General features: G+C 48.2%; 1 pseudogene; it reads right to left on the reverse strand.

Annotated features, from left to right (window-relative positions):
* Positions 1–2,780: 2,780 nt before the first annotated feature.
* LOC119924017 lies at positions 2,781–9,836 on the reverse strand (annotated as a pseudogene).
* Between the last annotated feature and the right edge of the window lie 296 nt (positions 9,837–10,132).

Below are 10,132 nucleotides of genomic sequence, written 5' to 3' on the forward strand. Positions count from 1 at the left end.
CCGGGGGGGGCGGTAGATGACGGCTACAAGAATCTGGAGGGGGTGGTAGAGGCGAATAATGTGGGCTTCAAAGGAAGGGAAGGAAAGGGAAGGGGGAGGAGGGATAGTGCGAAAGCGACATTGGGGGGCGAGAAGGAAACCGACACCTCCTCCTTTTCCGGTGAGTCTGGGGGAGTGGGAGAAGAAGAGGCCTCCGCTGGAGAGAGCAGCAGAAGAGACCGTGTCGTCTGGAGACAGCCATGTTTCAGTTAGGGCGAGGAGGAGTAGAGAGCTGGAAAGGAATAGGTCCAGGATGAAAGGGATCTTCCTTAAAACGGAGCGGGAGTTCCAGAGGCCACACTTAGCAGCACCTGTCGAGAGAGGGGAGGGAGGGGGAAGGGTGCGAGGGGTGGGGAGGGTTTGGGATTGGGATGAGTTGGCGGGGGCCTGGGCGGGGAGAGTGGGAAGAGGGGTGGCGATGGGAAAGGAGAACTGGGATGGGGTGGGGGCGGTGAGAAGGGGAGAGAGGGGGCTGGGAGGGAGGAGTGGAGGACTGGCGCTGGTACAGGGGGATCCTTGGTAGGAGGTGAGGGGGAGTGGTCTTGGTGTGTGAGAGGGAGGGAAAAAGCTGGGTGGGAGAGGGAAAGGGGAAGGTGAGGAATGGGAATGGCAGTTGGGAGCGAGGGAATTGAAAGTTCATAGTGAGGTCAGCAGGGCGAGTGACAGTACAGCGGGAGGTTAACAATTTAGATGCAGAAGCAATAAAACAGTAGCAATGATATAAGTAGGCGATGGCATCACAGGGTGTAGTTAAACAATTAATATGCTATGACAATAATAAAATTGGCAGATGATGATGTCACAGAGAGCAGATACAAACTATTATGTGCTGGAGTAGGGTGGGCCTGTTAAGGGGGGTCAGGGAGCAGAGATACCTGGGGAGAGGAGCTAACAGCCAACTAGCATGGGAGGGCTGAGTAGGTGCGAATGAGGTTGTCGTTAATGTAACTTGGTGTTAACAAGGGCCTTTTTCCCAGGGGAGGAGGGGGAGAGTCAGTCAGGACCGGACCGGGAAGGGGGGGATGGGGGGCACTTTAAGGAAGGTCGCTTAAGTGGTGGGGGGGTGGAAGCAGAGGGCGTCTATGGGGGCGCTCTGAGGATGGGATCCTTCCGGGAGCAGCAAGGCCGCGCGGTGTGATGGCGGGCGGGCGGGCCTCTCGGGAACGGAGTCCCGGGCGTCTATGCTGGCGCTCAGAGGAGAGGATCCTTCCGGGAGCAGGAAGGCCACGCGGTGTGATGGCGGGCGGGCGGGCCTCGAGCGAACGGACAACAACTGTGGTACTTGTTAAGCACTTACTATGTGCCAGGCACTGTTCACAGAGTGAGTTCGCGGAGGAAGTCGCTCTCTTAGTTGTCTTTCATACTCATACCATCAGACCACATTTCATCTCGTCTGTATGCCATTGTGTCTCTTCAAGAATCAATTTTTAAATCTTCAAGGAGCTCCTGTCGGTCTGTCTGGCTGGCTGTCGGTGTCCGCGGCGCGGGACTGGGGCCATCGGCTGCCCCCGGACGGCCCCGACAGCCGGCAGACACCGGTCACCCGCCGACGGCCCGATAACCTTTGCAGTGACATGTTGTAACAAATCCCAACAGTGGTAATGGAAATGGACTGGATATTCTAACTTGTTTATATTACAGTGTCAACCAGTGTAGGTATTAAAACTCTCGGGAGAGTACAGTAGAATCCCTGCCTTCAAGGAGAGTGCAGTCTACTTCTAATCCAACAGGAGTGTGTTTCTGCCAACTTGTACTTCCCAAGCGCTTAGTACAGTGCTCTGCACACAGTACGAGCTCAATAAATACGATTGAATTGAAATACAAAATGAAAGCCAGATCCCGCAGCTAATTCTCAGAGGAATTTTGCAGGACACCGGGGAAAGAATGGTACTGTCAGCTGGAACTCTGAAAACGTGTGTGGGGGTCCTTACAGGGGAGCTGGCCCGCTGGGCATGAAACATCACCTGGTGGGATGCCGGCATCCAGACTCAGTTAGCACTGTTACTATATCTCACCACCCAAATGGAAAAAGTAAGCCGAGCACAGTGGCCCCCCAGCCTGGCTCGTCTGTATCCAGCCTTTGTTGTATGGTCGGCCATTCAGGTACTATTCGGCAGGTGCACCACCCATTACTGTAAACTGCGGGTATGCCACCCGGTGGGCAACCCGCCACTGTGAGCCACAGCCCTAGGGGGATTAGGGATTGTGCAGGATGGCAAGCGGGTGGTCCTCTGGGAGAGAAGTTGGGATGGTGGAATGAGTCCAGGAATCAGTGGGAGCCTTTTTCCCCTTCTGGATGTACCCAAGTAAAGAGGGACTGATTCTGCTCATATGACCCCAGGGAAAGTGAGAGCATACCGAACAGTTGGCTGATTTCCATCACCAGGGTGGAGGAGGCAGACTACTGGTATTTGGGTAATGGGAAATTATGTTGGATGTGCGGGGAACATATAAACATAACCATGATCACTTAATTATAATATTAATGCTGCCTGTGCTAATTAAATGCTTGTTTGTAGTGATATGTCTTTAGTAAGGTTGAGCGTTGTTAATCATATCGACCTGTCCAGATGGGAGCGGCATGGACAGCATACCCTCCTCTGGGACGTTCCAACGGATCTAGTGGATTCAGTAGCTTGGCCGGAGCAAGTGGAGGAGACCACAAAAGTGCTACGACAAACCCTGGCAGATGCACAACAAAATTCGAATCGCACCGCACTCCACCTAACCAAAGCCGGAATTCAGATAGAAACACTGAACCAAAAGATGGTGACATACGGCGGGTGGGTCTCATGGCTGTGGAGCTGCGGGAGTGTAGGAGCGGGATATTGGTCCCAGTGGATCGTGCTAGGGTGCATCGTGCTCTGTGCAGCTTTGGTTCTAGGATGTTGTTACTTGCGCAGGCCCTCCACCAAAACTATCGTGGTCCCCATCTCCAGATTGCTTTAGGCGCAGGTGGAGGTGAAGGGGTGGAGTGTGGGAAGACTGCCCTATCTGTGAATTCACCCCCTCCCTCCGCCTGAACAACCCACAGCAAGGACACAGAACTGCTACACTACAAGGTTGCGGAACTGTCCCAAAAAGATATACATCCTGGGAATATGGGGAGACCCTGGGCTCTAATCTCTGATTTCACATCCTCGTGTCTCTCCGCACTTCAATCCATACTTCATGCTGCTTCCCGGATTGTCTTTGTCCAGAAACGCTCTGGGCATGTTACTCCCCTCCTCAGAAATCTCCAGTGGCTACCAATCAATCTGCGCATCAGGCAGAAACTCCTCAACCTCGGCTTCAAGGCTCTCCATCACCTCGTCCCCTCCTACCTCACCTCCCTTCTCTCCTTCTACAGCCCACCCCGCACCCTCCGCTCCTCTGCCGCTAATCTCCTCACCGTGCCTCGTTCTCGCCTGTCCCGCCATCGACCCCCGGCCCACGACATTCCCTGGGCCTGGAATGCCCTCCCTCTGCCCATCCGCCAAGCTAACTCTCTTCCTCCCCTCAAGGCCCTACTGAGAGCTCATCTCCTCCAGGAGGCCTTCCCAGACTGAGCCCCTTCCTTCCTCTCTCCCTCGTCCCCCTACCCATCCCCCTCATCTTACCTCCTTCGCTTCCCCACAGCACCTGTATATATGTATATATGTTTGTACATATTTACTACTCTATTTATTTATTCATTTATTTTACTTGTACATATCTATTCTATTTATTTTATTTTGTTAGTATGTTTGGTTTTGTTCTCTGTCTCCCCCTTTTAGACTGTGAGCCCACTGTTGGTTAGGGACGGTCTCTATATGTTGTCAACTTGTACTTCCCATGCGCTGAGTACAGTGCTCTGCACATAGTAAGCGCTCAATAAATACGATTGATTGATTGATTGATTGATTTAAGGATGCCACTATTGAGATTTTTACTGGGCTACATAAGTGTGACTAACAATTCCTTCCACACTGTGGGCATATAAAGATGCTCCCTTCCCCCTTTTTGGATATTTGATAAGTGCTTACTATGAGTCAGGCACTGTTCTTAGCACTGGGGTAGATACAAGATGGTCAGGTTGGAGACAGTCCGTGTTCTAAATGGGACCCACAGCTTCAATTCCCATTTTACAGGAGAGGTAACTGAGGCACAGAGGAGTCAAGTAACTTGCCCAAGGTCACGCAACAGACAAGTAGCAGAGCTTGGATTAGAAAACAGTTCTTCTGACTCCCTGGCCCTTTGCTACACCATTGCATTTGTCATTCCCAGTTTTAACCAGTGAATCAATGCCGTATATGGAGCACTTACTATGTGCAAAGCACTGAATTAAACACTTAAATAATAATAGCAACTGTGGCATTTGTTGAGCATTTACTATGTGCCAAACACTGTTCTAAGCACTGGCATAGATACAAGGTAATCAGGTTGCCCGACGAGGGGTTCACAGTCTTAATCCCCATTTTACAGATGAGGTAATTGAGGCACAGAGAAGTTAAGTGGCTTGCCCAAGATCACACAGCAGGCAAATGGCATAGCCCGGATGTCCTCTGACTCCCAAGTCCATTCTCTTTCCATTAAGCCACGCTGCCGGGAAAATACAACATAATAGACTTCGTAGAAATGATGTTGGAACACAAGGACTTTATTTGTAACTGCTGAATGCCAGGCTGATCTGTCAGCTTCTGCTGTCTCTCCGATGATAGACACTATGCCACATCATTTGGGGTTTTGTTTCACTTGATCTTGAAAGCATTTCTGCTTCTGACCAATCGATTAATTCAATCAATCAATCAATCAGTTGTATTTATTGAGCGCTTACTATGTGCAGAGCACTGTACTAAGCGCTTGGGAAGTACAAATTGGCAACACATAGAGACAGTCCCTACCCAACAGTGGGCTCACAGTCTAAAAGGGGGAGACAGAGAACAAAACCAAACATACCAACAAAATAAAATAAATAGGATAGAAATGTACAAGTAAAATAAATAAATAAATAAATAAATAGAGTAATAAATATGTACAACCATATATACATATATACAGGTGCTGTGGGGAAGGGAAGGAGGTAAGATGGGGGGATGGAGAGGGGGACGAGGGGGAGAGGAAGGAAGGGGGCTCAGTCTGGGAAGGCCTCCTGGAGGAGGTGAGCTCTCAGCAGGGCCTTGAAGGGAGGAAGAGAGCTAGCTTGGCGGAGGGGCAGAGGGAGGGCATTCCAGGCCCGGGGGATGACGTGGGCCGGGGGTCGACGGCGGGACAGGCGAGAACGAGGTACAGTGAGGAGATTAGCGGTGGAGGAGCGGAGGGTGCGGGCTGGGCAGTAGAAGGAGAGAAGGGAGGTGAGGTAGGAGGGGGCGAGGTGATGGAGAGCCTTGAAGCCCAGGGTGAGGAGTTTCTGCCTGATGCGCAGATTGATTGGTAGCCACTGGAGATTTTTGAGGAGGGGAGTGATATGCCCAGAGCGTTTCTGGACAAAGATAATCCGGGCAGCAGCATGAAGTATGGATTGAAGTGGAGAGAGACACGAGGATGGGAGATCAGAGAGAAGGCGGTGCAGTAGTCCAGACGGGATAGGATGAGAGCTTGAATGAGCAGGGTAGCAGTTTGGATGGAGAGGAAAGGGCGGATCTTGGCAATGTTGCGGAGCTGAGACCGGCAGGTTTTGGTGACGGCTTGGATGTGAGAGGTGAATGAGAGAGCGGAGTCGAGGACGACACCAAGGTTGTGGGCTTGTGAGACGGGAAGGATGGTAGTGCCGTCAACAGAGATGGGAAAGTCAGGGAGAGGACAAGGTTTGGGAGGGAAGACAAGGAGCTCAGTCTTCGACATGTTGAGCTTTAGGTGGCGGGCGGACATCCAGATAGAGATGTCCTGAAGGCAGGAGGAGATGCGAGCCTGGAGGGAGGGGGAGAGAGCAGGGGCAGAGATGTAGATCTGGGTGTCATCAGCGTAGAGATGATAGTTGAAGCCGTGGGAGCGAATGAAGTCACCAAGGGAGTGAGTGTAGATCGAGAACAGAAGGGGACCAAGCACTGAACCTTGGGGAACCCCCACAGTAAGAGGATGGGAGGGGGAGGAGGAGCCTGCAAAAGAGACTGAGAAAGAACGACCGGAGAGATAAGAGGAGAACCAGGAGAGTACAGAGTCTGTGAAGCCAAGGTCAGATAGCGTGTTGAGGAGAAGGGGGTGGTCCACAGTGTCAAAGGCAGCTGAGAGGTCGAGGAGGATTAGGACAGAATATGAGCCGTTGGATTTGGCAAGCAGGTTAATTGATTCTATTGCCCACCCTGCTTATGGTTACCTTATTTCAGCTCACCCAAGAGCAGCTGTTTGGGTTTCTTGGGTCATCCATTTTCCTACAACGCCCCACCAAGTGAAACAAACAAAGGGACCAGAGTCACTTTGTCCAATCAATCACTTAGTGGCATTTATCGAGCGTTAACATAAAGAAGAATGTAGTAAGTGCTTGGGAGTGTGATACTTTGATGCCGATGGATTGCCAGTTTTCCAAGGCCACGTTATTTGTGACCCTCTCTAGTCATTGCATTCTAAGTATTGTTTATAGGCAGGGTTTTTGGAACTTCTCTAGAAGTCAGATGTGGCATCTGTTCGTTATGGTATTTATTAAGCATGTACTATGTGTCTAATGCTGTTCTAAGCATTGGGGTAGATAGACATTTATCAGATTAGACACAGTCTCTGTCCCACATGGGATTCACAGCCAAAGTACTTGGGAGAACAGGCATTGAATACCTATTTATAGTTGAGGGAACTGACGCACAGAAAAGTTAAGTGCTTTGACCAAGGTCACACAACAAGCAAGGGGCAGGGGTGGGATTAGAGCTCAGATCCTCTGATTCCCAGCCCCATGTTTTTTCCAGTAGACCATGCGGTTTCTCTCTCTTGTGCAATATAATTACTCCATTATAATTGCTCCATCTATCTTCAGATTCATTTGGATCTGGATGTCATGTAGGCTGCCACTCTCTAAAAGGAAGCCTTAATGGTCTTGATTCTGTTTTCTACTTCTTTTTCTATTTTTGCATCATTTAAGGATGTGAAGAATTGAGGGTAGGTATTTAGGTCGGTGTCACTGTTGGATATTCTTTTTTTGTGTATAGGGTGGCAAATAACCTTGATTTTCAAATTAATTGCTAGTCCACAGCAATTTGCTGACAGGTGGTTCCCTAGAGATGTGGTCCCTAGAAAGAGCTCAAGCCTGAGAATCAGAGGACCTGAGTTATAATCTTTGCGCTGCCATATGTCTGCTGTGTGACCCTAGGTAAGCCACTTAACTTCTCTATGCCTCAGTGGCCTCATCTACAAATGTAATGTCTGTCTCCCCTTAAAAACTGTAAGGTCCTCATGGGCGGGGATCATGTATACCCATTCTGCTGTACTGTCATTTTCTAGGTTCTTCATTCAGTGTTCTGCACACAGTAAGCATTCAGTAAATACTATTGATTGATCTCAGAACCTTTTCCGACCCATTATTCAGTAGAGCTATAGGTAGAGAAGCAGAGTGTTTCAGTGGAAAGAGCACGGGCTTTGGAGTCAGAGGTCATGGGTTCAAATCCAGGCCCTGCCAATTGTCAGCTGTGTGACTTTGGGAAAGACACTTAACTTCTCTGAGCCTCAGTTCCCTCATCTGTAAAATGGGGATTAAAATTGTGAGTCCTACGTGGGACAACCTGATCACCTTGTATTTCTCCAGCGCTTAGAACAGTGCTTTGCACATAGTAAGTGCTTAACAAATGCCACACTATTATTGTTATTAAAGCACCCTCTCAGGATCGCATCTGGGGAATTTCCAGTACTCTACTAATCTCGACTATGGGACGGAGAGTCAAACAGAGGCCTATCCATTCCATTCCTAGCTTGGGCAGTGGCTAGGAGTGGAAAGCAATCTGCTACATATCAAAACTCACCTGTGTTGGGAAGCAGCGGCAGGGGAGAGAGTTGAGAGTGGAGAATCATTTACTGAGAGGAAGATGCAATGGTAGACCACTTCTGTATTTTTACCAAGAAAGCTCTCTGGATATGTTACCAGAACGATTGCAGATGGAGGTGGGGCAATCTGGGAGAGAGGTGTCCATGGAGTCTCTTTGGGTTGGAGACAACTCAACATCCACAAGACAATAGGGTAAAACCACCCCCAAATTAAAAAGAATCTCTCATTGAATTAGAATGTATGATACCAGTGGGCAGGGAAGGCATGGCTTCTTTACATTTTCCAATTCCAAACACTTAGTACAATGAACTGCGTTTAGTGGAGTGCACTCAGTTGGTGTTCAATGAATACTTTGTCAGAGTAGTTCTCGCAGTGTCCATTATTATTGTTATTAAGTGCTTACTACAAGACAGCTATTGTAGTAAGTGCTGGGGTAGACACAAGCTACTCAGCTAGGACATGGTCCCTGTATCACATGGAGTTCACAGCCTAAGTAGGAGGGAGAAGAGATATTTCACCCCCAATTTACAGATGAGGCAACAGAGACTTTAAGTGATTTGCTCAAGGTCACACAACAAACCACTGGCAGAGCCGCGATTAGAATCCACTTCCTCTGACTTCCAGGCCTATGCTCTTTCCTTTAGACCAGGCTCCCCCTCATCGTTTAGTGACACTCCTTCCCTTTATTCTCTATGCTTGCATTAGGAAAGGCTATACATGAACGACAGGTAATCAGGGGATGGTGGTAAAACAGCATCTAAAACTAGAAGGTATCCAAATGATCAAAGAAATGATGTTCATTTGGCCTCTGACCTAAAATCGATAAAAATAATCGACCAAGTTTCCCTTGATCAGTACAGTGTGTGTTCTCCAAAATAGCGGGTAAGAACATTCTGCAGCTGATTTCCTCATTTATATTAATGACACTTTTCCTAAGTTGCCACTTATTCAAGGGCAAAAGTCACTGTTTTGCTCAGTGACTTTCTAATGGCATTTATCATCTCTGCATTTCTCAATGTGTAGATGAAGGGATTTAGCATGGGGCTTATCATAGTATAAAATACTGCAACAGCCTTGTTAATGGATGAGGTAGTTGTGTGCTGCATATATTCAAAGATGCATGGAATAAAGAAGAAGATGACAACAGTGAAGTGGGAGGCACAGGTGAAGAGAGCTTTGAGTCTACCCACGGCACTGTGGGTCTTCAGGGAGTTCAAGATGAAGGCATAGAAAATCATCAACAGGCTAAAGATTAACACGCACATGCTACCACTGTTAGCAGTAACCAGCATGCTCAAGGTGTGAGTATCAGAACAGGTCAGTTTCAGCAAGGGTATAAATCGCACATAAAGTTGTCGATGACACTGGGGCCACAGAATGGTAAATTTGCCATGAAGAGATTTTGAATTGTGGCATGAAAGAAGCCTCCGGCCCAGGCCAAGGCCATCAGTGAGCTACAGAGATGTCTGCTCATGATAGTAGTGTAGTTCAATGGCTTACATATCGCCATGTAACGGTCATAGGCCATCACCGTGAGGAGAATGCTTTCAACCCCGACAATAAAATGCTCTCCAAAGACTTGGGTCATACAGCATTTGAAGTAGGTGCTTTTCTTCTCAGAGAGGGAGTCAGTGATCAGTTTAGGTGTGTTGACTGAGGAATAGCAGGCATCAATGAACGACAAGTGAGCCAGAAAGAAATACATGGAGGAATCCAGAGTCTGACTGAAAACTACGGTTACCACAATGATTAGATTTCCCACTATGGTGACTATGTAGATGATTAAAAACACAACAGAGATAATTTTCTGCATCTTTAGGTCCTGCGTGAGTCCCAGTAGAATGGATTCTGTCACATTGTTTTCATTCTCCATCAACGCGCGGTAGGCAATCAGTACACAAGTGAGAGCTGCCGATTTGGTAAAGACAACGATGATTTTTGTTAGGTTTGTCTTGAGATGATTAAACGATGATCTTTATCGTTTATGAAGATAAAGGAGCTCAAAACACTTTCATTCATTCATTCATTCAATATAATTTATTGAGCGCTTACTGTGTGCAGAGCATTGTACAAAGCGCTTGGAAAGTACAATTCAGCAATAGAGACAATCCTTGCGCACATCAGGCTTACAGTCTAGAAGAGGGGAGACAGACATCAAAACAAGTAAAC

This window comes from Tachyglossus aculeatus, unplaced genomic scaffold (assembly GCF_015852505.1).
Source record: "Tachyglossus aculeatus isolate mTacAcu1 unplaced genomic scaffold, mTacAcu1.pri scaffold_78_arrow_ctg1, whole genome shotgun sequence".
In the NCBI taxonomy this organism is placed as follows: domain Eukaryota; kingdom Metazoa; phylum Chordata; class Mammalia; order Monotremata; family Tachyglossidae; genus Tachyglossus; species Tachyglossus aculeatus.